General features: G+C 50.3%; 1 protein-coding gene across 2 annotated transcripts in view; it reads right to left on the bottom strand.

Annotated features, from left to right (window-relative positions):
• Nucleotides 1-17,555, bottom strand: part of LOC141112680 (uncharacterized) — a 170,866-nt gene that overhangs the window by 47,474 nt on the left and 105,837 nt on the right. The window lies entirely within an intron of this gene.

Genomic DNA, 17,555 nt, shown 5'->3' with positions numbered 1-17,555 from the left:
CATCCAATCTGATGGCTTCCCCAGTGAACCAGGAAGCCATAGAAGAACCATGTTGCTCTTGACTTTTCCTCCAACTGCAGTACCGCTTCAGATAGTGCCACCTGCAGTGGAGAAAGTAGACTGCACCTGACTACAGTTGGCTTAGCGTAAGCAAGAGGGATCATGCTCAGACAACTAAATTAGCCAGTAGAACTTCTGCTTTCTATCGCCTAGGTGGTCGCAGCGGAAGTGGGAACCTCTTTAAGATGCCGGTGCAGAGGAAAGAAGACAGCGGGTGAAACCAGCTGGGGTGAGGACTGCGCTGGATTGTGGGACAGGGGAGTGGCTGCTTTTTAAATGTCAGCAGCTACAGTTTTTACCTGTGCGCACTCAGCCCCTTTCCCCACACCTGTGCGCACTCAGCCCCCCTCCCCACACCTGTACACACTCAGCCCCCCTCCTCACACTTGTACGCACTCAGCCCCCCTCCTCACACCTGTGCGCACTCAGCCCCCCATACCTGTACGCGCTCAGCCCCCCTCATACCTGTACGCTCTCAGCCCCCCTCCCCACACCTGTGTGCACTCAGCCCCCCCTCCCCACACCTGTACACACTCAGCCCCCCCATACCTGTACACATACCTCCCAACTTTTTGAGATGGGAATGAGGGACACCTATCAGCAAAAGCATGCAGGCATAGGACACACCCCCTGCCACGGACCCTTAATGGAGAATTGTACAAAAAAAACAAGATTGGTTAAACCCACAAATGCTTTTTACCACTACTATTCCTTTATATTGGCTTTTGGAATTTACAAATGCAGCAATTTAGAAATCAGATTAAAGGTTTAGCGCTGGGAAACACTTCTTGATAGATAAAAAGTGCATTTTATATACATCTATATAGATCAGACCAAAATGAGGGACAAATGAGGAGGAAAGAGGGACAGAGGGACAGTGCTCCAAATCAGGGACAGTCCCTCGAAATCAGGGAGAGTTGGGAGGTATGCCTGTACGCACTCAGCCCCCCCTCATACCTGTATGCACTCAGCCCCCCTCATACCTGTACGCACTCAGCCCCTCCATACCTGTATGCACTCAGCCCCCCCTCATACCTGTACGCACTCAGCCCCCCATACCTGTATGCACTTAGCCCCGCCCCATACCTGTAGGCACTCAGCCCCCCATACCTGTGCACACTTAGCACCGCTCCCTACACCTGTGCGCACTCAGCCCCCCTCCCCACACCTGTGCGCACTCAGCCCCCCTCCCCACACCTGTGCGCACTCAGCCCCCCTCATACCTGTAAGCACTCAGCCCCCCTTCATACCTGTACGCACTCAGCCTCCCCCATACCTGTACGCTCTCAGCCCCCCTCCCCACACCTGTGCACACTCAGCCCCCTCATACCTGTATGCAATCAGCCCCCCTCTCATACCTGTACGCACACTCAGCCCCCCCTCATACCTGTACGCACTCAGCCCCCCCTCATACCTGTACGCACTCAGCCCCCCTCATACCTGTGCACACTCAGCCCCCCTCCCCACACCTGTGCGCACTCAACCCCCCCTTATACCTGTAAGCACTCAGCCCCCCTTCATACCTGTTCGCACTCAGCCCCCCCATACCAGTACACTCTCAGCCCCCCTCCCCACACCTGTGCACACTCAGCCCCCTCATACCTGTACGCAATCAGCCCCCCCCCCATACCTGTAGGCACACTCAGCCCCCCCTCATACCTGTACGCACTCAGCCCCCCCTCATACCTGTACGCACACTCAGCCCCCCCTCATACCTGTACGCTCTCAGCCCCCCTCCCCACACCTGTGCGCACTCAGCTCCCCTCCCCACACCTGTGCGCACTCAGCCCCCCTCCCCACACCTGTATGCACTCAGCCCCCCATACCTGTACGCACTCAGCCCCCCTCATACCTGTACGCACTCAGCCCCCCCATACCTGTATGCACTCAGCCCCCTTCCTCACACCTGTGAGCATTCAGCCCCCTTCCTCACACCTGTGAGCATTCAGCCCCCTCCTTACACCTGTACGCACTCAGCCCTCCCCCCATACCTGTACGCATTAAGGAGACTGGGCAACCCCATTAAACAGCAAAGTCCATGTGGACTGTGCACTGCCTCTTCTGTAGGACTATATACAGAATTTCTAGCAATGTCAAATGAAAATTCTTTTAAAAATCTTTGGAAAATTATACGAAAATTCTTAAAAAAAAAAAACATTCAAATGTCGCTCGAAAGATTTCATTTGCTTTTAACATTCGATTTTGGAGTAAATGGACTTTACCAAGCAAAAACCACATACACGGTTAGAAATTTGTTTGTTCAAAAAAAGTTTCCATCCTGATCCTTCGAATTTTCTTATCACTGCGGTTGAAAACAAACTTTGACCCAACTAATGATAAAAAAAATGAACAAACTTTCTGAGCACACGTAGTTGGCAGTTGGAGGATTTGAATGTTTTAAATAGAATTTTTATTTTTTTATATGCACAAAGTACTCGTGGCATTTCTGCGGTGATTTGTGTACACTCTGTGCCCTTCTTTGCTCACATGGCGTGTATGAGATCTCAGTGTTTGCACTTGGATATGGCCCATCTCGGCCTCACCTTTGGCCCGCTGCCTGGCTACATGTACATGTAGATGTAGATAGAGCTCTTCAAATGTTCCAAAGGTCTGCAGTGCCATATAGGGGACAAAAAATTAGACTCCCGCTACCAGGGCAAAGTTTGGCTCTGCTGAGCCTTGGCATGCATGTGAAGCTGGCACACACACGCAAATGATGCTGAGTCACCAACGATCAGATATCTCTGACCCAACACCCCCAGGTCACATGACCAGCGAGCATTGTGCAAGACAAAGCGGTCGCTGTTTATCCCTGGAAATGGAAAACAATGAAATATCGCATACCCCACGGGGACCTGTCACCCCTCACTGTGCAGAGCAATGACCAGTTTGCAGCACATCAGCTCTGCAGGAGAATGGGACATTAACTTTATAATAATAACTATTTGGTGGCAATAAACATGTTTTATATAAAGAATACAGGAGGGGCTCTCAGCACAATAATAGCTAGCAACAAAATTAACTAATCTAGTTCAGCTACTAATGCCGCGTACACACGAGCGGACTTTACGGCGGACTTTGCCCGGCGGACTGGATTTCGTCGGACAATTCGATGTGTGTGGGCTCCAGCGGACTTTGTTTTCTCAAAAGTTGGACGGACTTAGATTTTAAACTTGTTTAAAATTTATCCGTTGAAATCGAGTCCGGTCGAAAAGTCCGCTCGTCTGTATGCTAGTTCGACGGACAAAAAGGCACGCTAGGGCAGCTATTGGCTACTGGCTATGAACTTCCTTGTTTTAGTCCGGTCGTACGTCATCACGTACGAATTCGACGGACTTTGGTGGATTGTGTGTAGGCAAGTCCGTTCATTCACAAAGTCCGTCGGAAAGTACGTCGAAAAATCCGCCGGGCAAAGTCCGCCGTAAAGTCCGACCGTGTGTACGCGGCATTAGGATAAAAAGAGAGGTTTTAATGTCATACAGTTTGCAAATACATTGCAATAAAGAGAACTAACTCTATAGAATTCATAAGAAGTCAGTGTATATAGTGCCCGTCCACTCTGTATATAGTACCACTCAGGGTACCCATCTGTATATAGTGCCAGTCCAGAGGAGTCAGTGTGCTCCTCTGTATATAGTGCCAGTCTATAGCAGTCAGGGTGCCTTCTGTATGTAGTATTAGCCTGCAGCAGTCAGTGTGCCCACCTGTATATAGTGTCAGTCTGCAAGTAGTCAGCATGCCCCTCTGTATGTAGTAACAGTCAGCGTGCCCCTCTGTATGTAGTTGCAGTCAGTGTGCCCTTTGTATGTAGTGGCAGTCAGTGTGCCCCTCTGTATGTAGTGGCAGTCAGTGTGCCCTCTGTATGTAGTGGCAGTCAGTGTGCCCCTCTGTATGTAGTGGCAGTCAGTGTGCCCTCTGTATGTAGTGGCAGTCAGTGTGCCCCTCTGTATGTAGTGGCAGTCAGTGTGCCCCTCTGTATGTAGTGACAGTCAGTGTGCCCCTCTGTATGTAGTTGCAGTCAGCGTGCCCCTCTGTATGTAGTTGCAGTCAGCGTGCCCCTCTGTATGTAGTAACAGTCAGTGTGCCCCTCTGTATGTAGTAACAGTCAGTGTGCCCTCTGTATGTAGTAACGGTCAGCGTGCCCTCTGTATGTAGTAACGGTCAGCGTGCCCCTCTGTATGTAGTAACGGTCAGCGTGCCCCTCTGTATGTAGTAACAGTCAGCGTGCCCCTCTGTATGTAGTTGCAGTCAGCGTGCCCCTCTGTATGTAGTTGCAGTCAGTGTGCCCTTTGTATGTAGTGGCAGTCAGTGTGCCCCTCTGTATGTAGTGGCAGTCAGTGTGCCCTCTGTATGTAGTGGCAGTCAGTGTGCCCCTCTGTATGTAGTGGCAGTCAGTGTGCCCTCTGTATGTAGTGGCAGTCAGTGTGCCCCTCTGTATGTAGTGGCAGTCAGTGTGCCCCTCTGTATGTAGTGACAGTCAGTGTGCCCCTCTGTATGTAGTTGCAGTCAGCGTGCCCCTCTGTATGTAGTTGCAGTCAGCGTGCCCCTCTGTATGTAGTAACAGTCAGTGTGCCCCTCTGTATGTAGTAACAGTCAGTGTGCCCTCTGTATGTAGTAACAGTCAGCGTGCCCCTCTGTATGTAGTTGCAGTCAGCGTGCCCCTCTGTATGTAGTAACAGTCAGCTTGCCCCTCTGTATGTAGTAGCAGTCAGCGTGCCCCTCTGTATGTAGTTGCAGTCAGCATGCCCCTCTGTATGTAGTTGCAGTCAGCGTGCCCCTCTGTATGTAGTAACGGTCAGCGTGCCCCTCTGTATGTAGTAACAGTCAGTGTGCCCCTCTGTATGTAGTGGCGGTCAGCGTGCCCCTCTGTATGTAGTAACAGTCAGTGTGCCCCTCTGTATATAGTAGCAGTCAGTGTCCCCCTCTGTACAGTATCTAGTAGCAGTCAGTGTGCCCCTCTGTATGTAGTAACAGTCAGTGTGCCCTCTGTATGTAGTAACAGTCAGTGTGCCCCTCTGTATGTAGTAACAGTCAGTGTGCCCCTCTGTATGTAGTAACAGTCAGTGTGCCCCTCTGTATGTAGTAACAGTCAGTGTGCCCCTCTGTATGTAGTAACAGTCAGTGTGCCCCTCTGTATGTAGTAACAGTCAGTGTGCCCTCTGTATGTAGTGGCAGTCAGTGTGCCCCTCTGTATGTAGTAACAGTCAGTGTGCCCCTCTGTATGTAGTAACAGTCAGTGTGCCCCTCTGTATGTAGTAACAGTCAGTGTGCCCTCTGTATGTAGTGGCGGTCAGCGTGCCCCTCTGTATGTAGTAACGGTCAGCGTGCCCCTCTGTATGTAGTAACAGTCAGTGTGCCCCTCTGTATGTAGTAACAGTCAGTGTGCCCCTCTGTATGTAGTAACAGTCAGTGTGCCCTCTGTATGTAGTGGCAGTCAGTGTGCCCCTCTGTATGTAGTGGCAGTCAGTGTGCCCCTCTGTATGTAGTAGCAGTCAGTGTGCCCATCTGTATGTAGTAGCAGTCAGTGTGCCCCTCTGTATGTAGTAGCAGTCAGTGTGCCCCTCTGTTTGTAGTAGCAGTCAGTGTGCCCCTCTGTATGTAGTAGCAGTCAGTGTGCCCCTCTGTATGTAGTGGCCCCCTATGTAGTGCTCTCACCTGCACACAGGCCGGCCAGCAGCAGGCAGCACAGCACAACTCCTTCTCTCCTCATCTTATCTCTGGAGTAAATGACACCTTCAGCTGCAGAGGGTTACACTGGGCAGGGGCTGGGCTGGTCCTGGCTGCTGAATGGCTGCAGAGGCTTTTATTGAAGGATTTTATGTCTATATGAGGAAATAATGGAAAGTTTATCCATTGCTCAGGCTGGAGGAGAACCGGTCACTATCTGTGAGATCTCACTGCTGACCTGTTGAACACTGACATTCCCCTCTTCCATATAAGTCTGCACAGGATGTGGGTATCAGCTATCCCAGGTACACTGGGGGTGTGGAAATGCAATACTGTACATGCAGGAACCAAATATGGAATGAAGAGTACCCCTCATCAGGCACAGAGCTGTGCTGCAAATCAGGGCTGTCTTAATGCATGGGCACCCCTGGGCACTGCCCAGGGGCCCCCGGAGCATGGGGTGGGGGGCCCATGATAATCTTGTATTACATCATACTTGCCAACTGTCCCGGATTTGCTGGGATAGTCATGCTTTTTACTGTCCCAGAATGGCAGTGTCCAGGGCAGCGTCCCGGAACCCGTACTGTGCCCTCCTGAACCCCCCCCCCCCCCCATACTGTGCCTTTCTGCCTCCCCCCTGTACTGTGCCCTTGTTGATTAGTCTTTGATTCATGACATATTTTCTTATTGTTAAAAATGAGAATTGAAAGTACTAATATATGTTTAAATCTATCAATTATTTATACTTTAATTCTTGAGAGTAGGTGCGTAAATTGGGGCAGGCTGGCAGTGGCATCGCTAGAGGGTGGCTTCTGGGGCTATAGCCCAGAGTCTTGGGCCCTTAGCCCCGAGTCTCTTACCGGGTGCAGCCAGGGGCATATCTACCTCGAGGCCTCGGCAGCATTTTTAAAGGGGGTGGCGCCGCCCCCAGGCAGAAGGGACACTAAGGCTCTGTTGTGCACAGCGGCGGAAGGGGATTCCCTGTCATCTCCCCAGCACACTGACATCCCCAGGCAGTCACTGGCATATCGGAGTGGGGGGGGGGCAGGTGCATAAATTAGCCTCGATCTGGACTGGTCCCATGTCCCAGTTAGACTCTGAACTGCTGTGTGCAGCAAGGTGTCAGCACTGTCCGGGAACACACACCTCCCAGCCCCACCGCCGCCGCCTCTCCATCAGCCGGTCTATGAGCACCGCTCCAAATAGATGTGAACAATCTGACAGGGTGGCACACATGGGGGAATGGAAGGAGGAGCCTGACTGCTGCCAGCACCAAGCCCGGGAAGCGTTTTCAAATTCCGCCAGAGCCGCTCCAGGGGAGAGAAGAGAGCAGGCTCTGACCTTCCTCCACTCTCCTCGGTGGCTGTGCCCGGCCCCGGACACCTGTTCCTGCTGTTACCCATCATCGTATCTGGGTCAGAGGACTACCATGTCCTAGGAGGAGAGGTGCGTGAGTTGAGCCCACACTATGCACAGACACCAGACATCACCGTCGCCCTTCTCCTTAGACTGGGCTCTCCACTACACCTCCCCTCACCTGAACGGTTAACTGTCATTCGTGCCTGCCCCATGCAGAGAATGCTTGTGCCTCCACTGTGGGGACACTCATATTTTAGTGTTAGGACCACAGATATCAGGGTGCCGTGACGAGGCTCTGTGGCTTACGCATGCATTTGCAAATGCGTGCGGACTAAACCACTGTTCTTAACGTGTAGCGCTGGTAGCGTATGGATGCTCGGGAGGCCCACGATACAGCGGTGCAGGGGTGGGTCCAGAGGCTTGTCTGGGGCCTACCACCGCGGCCGAGGAATGGTCCTGAGCTGTCGGTCCTGTGTGACGAAGCTGGACAACCGAGGAGATCCCAGGGGAGGACCCGTCTTGGAGAGATCACGCAGCGTGCTGGTCTATAGAGGAGCCTGGTGACTCGGTTGGAGGACGTATCCAAAAGTAATTATACAGCATAGTGTTGCCGGCTCCGGCTTAAAGGTTCAAGCACTGTGACTGACTTTCACTATAGAAAAACCTTTACATCCTGTGGCAGAGGATTGTACGGATTTTGTTCCCAAACAAGTCTGTGGCAGAGACTTTGATTCGTGCTGCGTGCTGGCTGCTAGACCGGTGAGAGAGGCCTATCCAGACGAGCAAGGAGTGTGCCAACGAGGGGAGCACATTTCAAATCGTTTTTGAATTCTACCAGGACATTTTGTCAAGAGAACCCTACCAGAGAATATTTGAGTTTCTTCTGCAAGTTTCCTTTCTACCTCTTTCCTGCTACTTCCTAAGTCGTTTGTTTTAATAAAGCATTGAAAACGTACTCCAGTGTTGGTGCGTGTGTTGTCCAGGAGTAAACTCAACGGAACCCTAGACCCAGTGGCGGTGAAACAGAGGGAAGCAGAGTCAAGGTAACAGACCCACTTAAACCAGCAGCTCCACCGTGAGTTAGTGCTACATGTGTGACCGTCAATTATTGCAACCCGATGGAGTGTTTTACCGGGAGTTTACAGAGAGAGCTGGACTTTGAAAAAAAAAAATCTTTTCAGGAAGAGGAAATGTTACATTGCAGGACTTTGCTTCTAAGTGCGTAGACGCTGGGCGCCAGGAAAAGGCCCGGGAGTTACGTGACTGAAAGAACAAGTGGGAGGAGTTACCCTACTTGCTACCGCGTGGTACGCGTGTATGTGTTTGGCGCCAGAGGAAAAGAGAGGCCTCGTGATCGTGCTGAGAAGATCAGAGTGTGGCCATGTCTTTTTCGGCATTGCAGTCGGTTGTGGGACCCAGAATGTTCCCTGCAAGCACCATGATGAATGCTGTGCGATCTGGGACTTTGCTCACAGATACTGGAGTTTGATTGAAGCCGCAGGGGAGGTTTGTCCTGTATACCTCTGGAGATGTTGAGGGACTGGGCATGACCTGCCATCGATGAGAAGGATTGGCCGTGCATCTTCGTCCATTCGGTCGATGTCCACAGTGTGGAGAATACCTGTTTGTGGTGGAGCAACCTACCATGTCGCCCCGTGCCTATCGAATGGATTGGGTGACAGGTATTGCTACAGTGGAAGCTGCTATCGCTACAGAGAGGGAGCGACGGGCTGCCACTTTGCCTGTTGCTACGGACAATGTTCCAGAAAGAGACATTGTTACTGTTGTCTCACGCGGAGACATTACTTTGGTTCCTGAGTCCACTATGCCTACTCCTATGGTGCATACTCAGAAGAAGGTGGGCTATGTAAAGTCTTCCCGCGGCCGTGGTCGAGGCCTACCCCAGAGGATGCCTGAGCCGGAGCTACCAGAGTCTACGTCCGGAACAGGTAAGCCACTGTTGGGGACTGTAAATAAATATTTGCCAGCGGAAGAACTGAGAGACTCGGAAATAGAATCCATGCCGGATCTTTCCGGTGATGATGACTTATTTGAAACCATGTCACAAGAGCTATTGTGGTCACAAGGCGAAGATGTTGCCTCCACAATGACTTTTTCTGAAAGGACTGGCCTGAGTTCTGGGAAGACGTCACCCTGTGTAGAAACACACAGTACTGTTGTTGAGACTTTGCCAAAGGCTACTAGTTCACTACAGACATCGGCTGGGTCTATGGTGAGAAAGTCACTAAATTCCTGTGTACCGCCTGGTCTGGGCAGAGACAGATCTTTGCCAAAACTTGCTCGCTTGCAACGGATGTTAAACAAGCGTGTGGCCGCAGAGTATGGATTGGAGTTTCCCTATGTGCCCCAGGATATTATGCAGGATATTGAAGCTAATCTGGAACTTTGGTACAGTGAAGCTGTTTGGGACTACTTGTCTGTACCTAAGCCCTTCAGAAAGACTGGATGTTCCGTCCGGATGGATGAACGTTTCAGCGGATGCTTTGTACATTGGAACTTCGGTCGGCACATCTATGCCGATAAAGTGGTAATTTGTAGACCGGGAAAGGACAATGTTGTGTACTTTATTACCACTGTGGATAAAGAGGGGAAATCGTTGACCTTGCCAGATCCTCGCTTTTACTGGTAATTATGGACAACAGAACTTTGAAATTACCTAGCTAGATAGTGTCAGGGTAAAGAGATCTGCGTGGTCAAGATCTACAGATTCTGATGAGTGTTCAAATCCAAGGACTTCTTTTTTGCTAGCCGGATTTCTTTTATAGAGAAAAAAAAAGTTCTTATGCAGGGATGGACTCCTAAAGTATATTTTCTTTTTTTCTAGTATAGGTAGTGGGAAGAGAGTTTCACTTTTATTGAGACTTTGCTCCTACTGATGTATAGGATGTATATGTGTATGTCTAACTATGTTTCCTTTTCAGGGATTATCGGATCATATATAGAGCTGGAAGGCTTTTCAGCTAGTTAGTGAGGTTGTGTACCATTATACTGTGGTTTTGTTTGCAGCTGTGAACATAATGTTTTATAGATATAAGTCTTATAGTGTCTTAAAACTGTCCTTTCTCTCCCTTTGTCTATCCAAAGTTATAAGAAACTCAAATGCTTACTCTCAGGCTTGAGAGTTATTGTTACTGTGTTGGGACAGACGTTGGGGACAACGTCTATTGTAGTGGGGGGAGTATGTAGCGCTGGTAGATTTGCAATCTACCGCATGTTAGGTAAATTTAGTAAATTGTGCGTTAGGAAGGTAAAGTTTGCCTCTGTTCCAGCTTGGCTGACGTTGTGTGTGTTTCCGTGCTGACCGATGGGTGTCGCTGTTGCCACTGGTCAGGGTTGGAAAGGTATTGAAGCATATGGATGCTCCTCTGTCTCGGAGGCACGCTCGGTGGAGGTGGTCCTCCGAGTTGCATTCTGGGTGAGGATATCTATGGCACAGACGCCATGTTTTGGGGTTCGTTTTACAGCCACCTGCTGGCCCTCCTGGACCGACAGGTATGCGTTAAGGAGATACCTCGTGGTCCTCCGTTCGGGAGGCCCATGATACAGCGGCGCAGGGTCCAGGGGCTTGTCTGGGGCCTACCACCACGGCCAAGGAATGGTCCTGAGCTGTCGGTCCTGTGTGACGAAGCTGGACAACCGAGGAGATCCCAGGGAAGGACCCGTCTTGGAGAGATCACGCAGCGTGCTGGTCTATAGAGGGGCCTGGTGACTCGGTTGGAGGACGTATCCAAAAGTAACTATACAGCATAGTGTTGCTGGCTCGGCTTAAAGGTTCAAGCACTGTGACTGACTTTCACTATAGAAAAACCTATACATCCTGTGGCAGAGGATTGTACGGATCTTGTTCCCAAACAAGTCTGTGGCAGAGACTTTGATTTGTGCTGCGTGCTGGCTGCTAGACTGGTGAGAGAGGCCTATCCAGACGAGCAAAAAGTGTGTCCCACGAGGGGAGCACATTTCAAATAGTATTTGAATTCTACCAGGACATTTTGTCAAGAGAACCCTACCAGAGAATATTTGAGTTTCTTCTGCAAGTTTCCTTTCTACCTCTTTCCTGCTACTTCCTAAGTCGTTTGTTTTAATAAAGCATTGAAAACGTACTCCAGTGTTGGTGCGTGTGTTGTCCAGGAGTAAACTCAACGGAACCCTAGACCCGGTGGCGGTGAAACAGAGGGAAGCAGAGTGAAGGTAACAGACCCACTTAAACCAGCAGCTCCACCGTGAGTTAGTGCTACAAACGCATACTGTTAGACAGGTTAATTTGGTTGTCTTCGAGCTGGTGGTAAGTAGGCTTGGAATTTTTTCCTGGGCATTCCCCAGGCCTTGTTTGTAAGAAAAAAATAGTAAGAATGAACCCGCGCTGTGTAGTAAGTATTACTAAGTGACCTATGACTGAGTAAAGTATGCTAGACCCATAACAAGCGGTGGAGGGGAGAAGATTCCATTCTCTGAGGTACAACCAACTTATATATCCGCTGGACAGAAGACACCATCTTTATACACACAGGCGTATTTTTCATCTCTATCTGGTGAGTGGGGACCCAGGAGGGGAACACAGGAAGTCACCAAGACTGCACCAATATGTCACCAATCCCGTACTTCACAATAGATGAACTTTATTGATTGCACCTTATTTTGATTTACATTGTATGAATTTATTTGGCACGATAAAACTTTGATGTAGGTAGATGTAATTTATGTTTTAGAGAGGCAGCGCTGAGTATTGATTTCTTTTAGTCACTTGTTTGTAAGAGTCTGTTACCTACCTGTATATGTGGGGTGCACCCACCCCCCTCCATTCTCCAATGTGTTTACTTCTCCAACCCAGACACAGACATAGACAGGGCTGTCTCCTCTATAGGGTGCACTGCATCTCCTGCAACACCACACTCACACATTTTTGGGTTTGTTTTTTGTTTTAGTAGTTCTGCCAAACTTCATCGGCAACCCTTACCAAGTCCAAATTTTATCAATGCCACAGTCTACCAGAGACCCCGCACAGTCCACCAGAGACCCCGCACAGTCCACCAGAGAACCCGTGCAGCAATTAGAGACCCTGAATAGCCACTTGAGAAGGAAGGGGTGGAAAAAATTTAGATGGGGGGGCACCCAATTTTAGTCTTGCCCAGGGCAGCAAAATCAGAATACACCACTGGGTGCAGCTCAGGGCTCGAGTCCTGTAGGAACGCATGGGAACAGGGTTCCTGTACTTTTCCCACAGCAGGAACACCATTCCCATTAGCAGCCGCGTCCTGCAGGACTGCAAGCTGTGGCAGGCAGTGTGGGTGTGGGGAAGGGGTGGGCGTCCATGCCAACGTAGGGCGGTCCACCCCGATGCCACACATTGGGGGATGTAATCCCGACGTGCCAATCCTACCCTCCCTCGGTCATCCTCCAGCAGCCACTTTAACAAAGTCCCGCATCCTGGACCCCAGCGATAGGCGGAACACTGATCCAATGGTGTGACATGTATTATAGGAGGCGGGACCTTGTAACAGCGGCTGCTGGGGGAGGAGGAGGAGGACCAAGGAAGGGGAGGACGGACACGCCGGAATATTCAAAACCAGGATCCATTGATGGGCACTGGAAAGGATGCATTTGCTGGGCACTGTTAAGCATCCATTGCTGGGCACTGGTAAGGATGCATTAATCAGGCTGCATTTGATGGGCACTGGTAAGGCTGCATTTGATGGGCACTAGTAAGGCTGCATTTGATGAGCACTGGTAAGGCTTCATTTGATGGGCACTGCTAAGGCTGCATTTGGTGGGCACTGCTAAGGCTGCATTTGATGGGCACTGCTAAGGCTTCATTTGATGGGCACTGCTAAGGCTGTATTTGGTGGGCACCGGTAAGGCTGTATTTGATGGGCACTGGTGAGGATGCATTTTATGGGCACTGATAAGGCTGCATTTGATGGGCACTGGTAAGGCTGCATTTGATGGGCTCTGGGGACCCTGATTAAGGATGAGCTCCGGCGTGTTCGCAAGCTGCACATGCCGAGCCCGCCAGGAAGTCGGCACTGCGCTGCGCTAATCACAAGCAGTGAGATATTTCCCGATCTCTGCAGCCGCACATCGGGAAATGTCTCACTGCTTGTGATTAGTGCTGTGCAGTGTCGAGTTCCTGGCGGGCTCAGCATGTGCAGCTTGCGAACACGCCGGAGCTCGTCCTTAACCCTGCTATAAGGAGGGGCTCTGGGGACCCTGATGTAAGGAGGGGCTCTGGGGACCCTGATGTAAGGAGAGAGGGCTCTCTGGGGACCCTGATGTAAAGCGTATGACTTTCTTTACTTCGCTGCTATGGGCTCTAACCTCAGATCTTTTGTAAACTTAGCAACGCCCCTGCAGGCTGGTGGGTGGTGTCAGCAGGTGTACAGACCAATGCCCCTGCGGGGTCTGTACATCCGCTGTGCCCATTATGAGGAGTTCCCACCATCCCTGCACTGAGTTCCTGGGTCTGTAAACCTTTTGTGCCCATTATGAGGGATTCCCACCATCCCTGCACTGAGTTCTACAGTCTGTACACCTGCTGTGCCCATTATGAGGGGTTCCTGCCATTACTCAGCCCAGGGGCCCATGATGCTATTAAGACGGCCCTGTATATATATATATATATATATATATATATACACACACACACACACAACACCTGGGATGCATATATATATATACACACAATACACTAAGTGCAGCTGTCATGTACCAGATAAGACCAGAACTGTGTGGACTGCAACAGAGGAAACCCAGACGTGTATAACTGAAAATATAAATGATTTATTAAAGATAAATAAATATAACACAACCACCTCCAATATCACATAGTGCACCACAACCAATACAAAACAGAACCCCACAAATAATAACAGAACAAATATATACAAGTAAGGGAAATACCGAGATCGTAAACAGAGCCAGGCCAGGGTCGTCAACGGGAGGTCAGCAGCTGGGGAAGGGAAACAAACAGGACATAGAGAGGATGGATGGATCACAGGAGGGACAGGTCAGATACAAGGCTCAGGGTCCAGGGTTAAGGTAACAGACAGGGAACAGGATCAACAGGCTCCAGGAATCAGGTCTCAGAAATCAGGTAAACAGGATGCAGGCTGCAAGTCAGGGCTCAAGGACAATACCAAGGCAAGATGTGTGCGCACCTGCCGGGTATTTATACTGCAGCTGCTAATTAAAGTCAGGTGACGCCTGTCTGCAAAGGGTAATACCTGCTCATACTGCCAGGATCCCTCTGCTGGTGGACGCCAGTACTGCGGCCCAAAGGTGACAAAATGCCAGCAGGGAAATGCTCCTCTGACAGCTCCAAACTGCCAGGAGACACCTGCTGGTGGATCTCAGTACTGCACGCCAAATGATCGATATCACCAGTGGAGGGGACCTTTCCAGACAGTACCCCCCCTCGAAGGAGCGACCTCCGGAAGATCCAACTAGCTGTTGCTGGGGAAAGCCCATGGTGTCCAGCCGGGCAGCAGGCACTTCAAGCTGGGCAGCGGGCACTTCAAGCTGGGCAGCAGGCAGTGGCACATCAGGCTGGGTGGCAGACAGGAACACACCAGGCAGGGCCGCGGACAGGAACACATCAGGCTGGGCAGCGGACAGGAACACACCAGGCTGGGCAATGGACAGGAACACATCAGGCTGGGCAACGGACAGGAACACATCAGGCTGGGCAGCAGACAGGAACACACCAAACTGGGCAGTAGTCAGGAACACACCAAGCTGGGAGGCGGATAGAAACACATCAGGCTGGGCAGCGGACAGGAACACATCAGGCTGGGCAGCGGACAGGAACACATCAGGCTGGGCAGCGGACAGGAACACATCAGGCTGGGCAGCAGACACATCAGACTGGGCAACGGACACATCAGGCTGGAAAGTTGGCTCATCAGGCTGGAAAGCGGGCGCATCAGGCTGGAAATCGGGCGCATCAGACTGGAAAGCGGGCACATCAGGCTGGAAGGCGGGCACATCAGGCTGGAAGGCGGGCACATCAGGCTGGAAGGCGGGCACATCAGGCTGGAAAGCGGGCACATAAGGCTGGAAAGCGGGCACATCAGACTGGAAGGTAGGCACTGGCAACTCCGGCTGGAACACTGGCAACTCCGGCTGGAACACTGGCAACTCAGGCTGGGACACTGGCAACTCAGGCTGGGACACTTCCTGTCTGAAGACCTTTTGTCTACCCGTGTCCATTCACCTGATGGAGTATAACCCAGTAGGTAATGAATATTAGCCTGACTCTGTGCCCCATGATGTATGAAAAAGAAAAACACTTTATAAATACCCTTTTGTCCATTTTTTTTATAAGTGTAGCACCCTGGTGTTTAGGCAGGGTTGCTCCTAAATTTACCTGCCAGATATAGCTACCTTGGCTAATTGTTGAGGATCAATTGATTTCACTCTAATGCTGCGTACACACGATCGCACATTCTGACAACAAAATCCATGTTTTTCGGATGTTGGCTCAAACTTATCTTGCATACACACGGTCACACAAATCTTGTCGGAAATTCCAAACGTCAAGAACGCGGTGACGTACAACACAAGTTCAATAGCCAGTGAGGCTCTTCTGCTTGATTCCGAGCATGCGTGGAATTTTGTGTGTCACAATTCTGTACACACGATCGGAATTTCCGGCAACAGATTTTGTTGTCCAGATATCAAAATTTGTTTGTCAGAAATTCCAATGGAAAATGTCAGATGGAGCCTACACACGGTCGGAATTTGCGCCAACAAGCTCCTATCGAACATTTCCCATCGGAAAATCCGACCGCGTGTACGCGTCATTAGTCTGTAGTTGCTGCACTTCTCTCTTTTGCCGCTAGGTGGCTGGGTACCTGGATGGCTATCTGGGTGGACGTGTATTGTATTGACTGTGTTGCTAGGCTGGATTTTGGGCCTATCCTGGGTACATCTGGCTGCTAGGCTGAAGGCCTATCCAGACGCAAGAGAGTAGCTCAGGGTTGGGATTGCGGCTTGCATTCCAACCAGAAGTGATAGTTTTGCCGGACGAAGAACCTGTCGTGGTCGGAGGTAGAGGGGAAGCTGTCGCCAGTGCCACTAAGGGACCAATCACCTTATTACCAGGGACCACAGTGAGTAGCTGAAGCAAGTATCGGAGCAGTATTCTCACCAACCGAGGGTGAAGAATCTGGAAACTTCAGTGGGTATCAAGCCAGGGACCCAACCAGCAGAGGTGACGCTTGCAGAGTAGGCTTGTGTGTCAAGCCAGGGACCGAGCAGGACAGTGGGGTGAAGCTTGAGAAGTATCCTGAGTGCCAAGCAAGGGACCCAGCAGAGAAGACTGGAGGAGCTCAAGGGATTCAGTGGTAGTGAATAACTATTCTAGTGAGAGAGACTGGGAGCTCAGTGGGCTGAAGAACTACAAGAAGTGTTTGTAGTGGAAGTGAAGGAACTGTTACACTTTGTGTTAGGAACTGTTAAAGACTGTTCCCATAGGAGACAGCATTCCTACACATGCAGATGTGGCTTCTTGCTGGATGCCTTTTCCTGCATGGCTGTGCTCCTGTTGAAGTCTCGGAGTCTGTCAATTAATCTTGCAACTATTTAAGGGTGACCTGGCCCTAACCCTCTCTCCCAAAGTTCTGTTAAGAGAAATAAAATCTCTTTTGCATTCAAGAAGTGTCTGGCGCCCAATGAATCTAACTGCCTTGCACCCACTATGCCTCACAACCCACCATTTACAGAAGGATATTAGCCATCTCTGGCCCTGGAGGTTCTCATTAGACCAAAGGAGGCCTGGGACCTTGCTACATAAGTGATCACATTCCCTCTGTTCTCAGCTGCATAAGAGCTGGGGGGAGGAGAAGAAGCAGCACACTGAGCTTCCCAGTAAATTGCTGTGCAGCAGAGGCATGTAAGGACAAGTCTGATCATTGGAGGAGAACACTGAGCTCCCAGCATAGCTAGAGAACTGACCACGATGTGTTCTCCTGCTTAGTGTGGTCAGTTCTTAGTTGGAAACCAGAGGGACTGGCAGGAACACCAGGGATTTCTCATAAAGGAAGCAATACAAAGAGATCAGGATACTTTCTCATACAAGTACATGGTACTGCAGGAACATATCAGGATCATGAAATGTTGGGGTTACAAATGCTTTAATGCAAAATAGACTGCCCACTTTGTAGAGTGCAATTGCCCTCTGCAAATGCAGTTGCTCCAGAGCTTAGTAAATTAGGTAATGCTTCACTTTACAAGGAAAGAAATAAAAACAGCATTTTATGCTTGTACATGATTGGATGATGGAAGTCAGCAGAGCTTCTGCTCATTTACTAAGCTCGGGAACAACTGCACTTTGCAAAGTGCATAGTCTTTTCGCTTTAGTAAGTCAACCCCTAAGTATGTCCTTTCTGCCGAATATCCCACCCTGCCAGCAATTTTTATTTTTAGAGTTTCATTCTGGTTTAACTTGAGCTCAA

The sequence above is a fragment of the Aquarana catesbeiana genome, linkage group LG11 (assembly GCF_042186555.1).
Source record: "Aquarana catesbeiana isolate 2022-GZ linkage group LG11, ASM4218655v1, whole genome shotgun sequence".
Lineage (NCBI taxonomy): Eukaryota > Metazoa > Chordata > Amphibia > Anura > Ranidae > Aquarana > Aquarana catesbeiana.
Note: the sequence above shows the minus strand (reverse complement) of the source record. Positions and strands in the feature narration are given on the sequence as shown.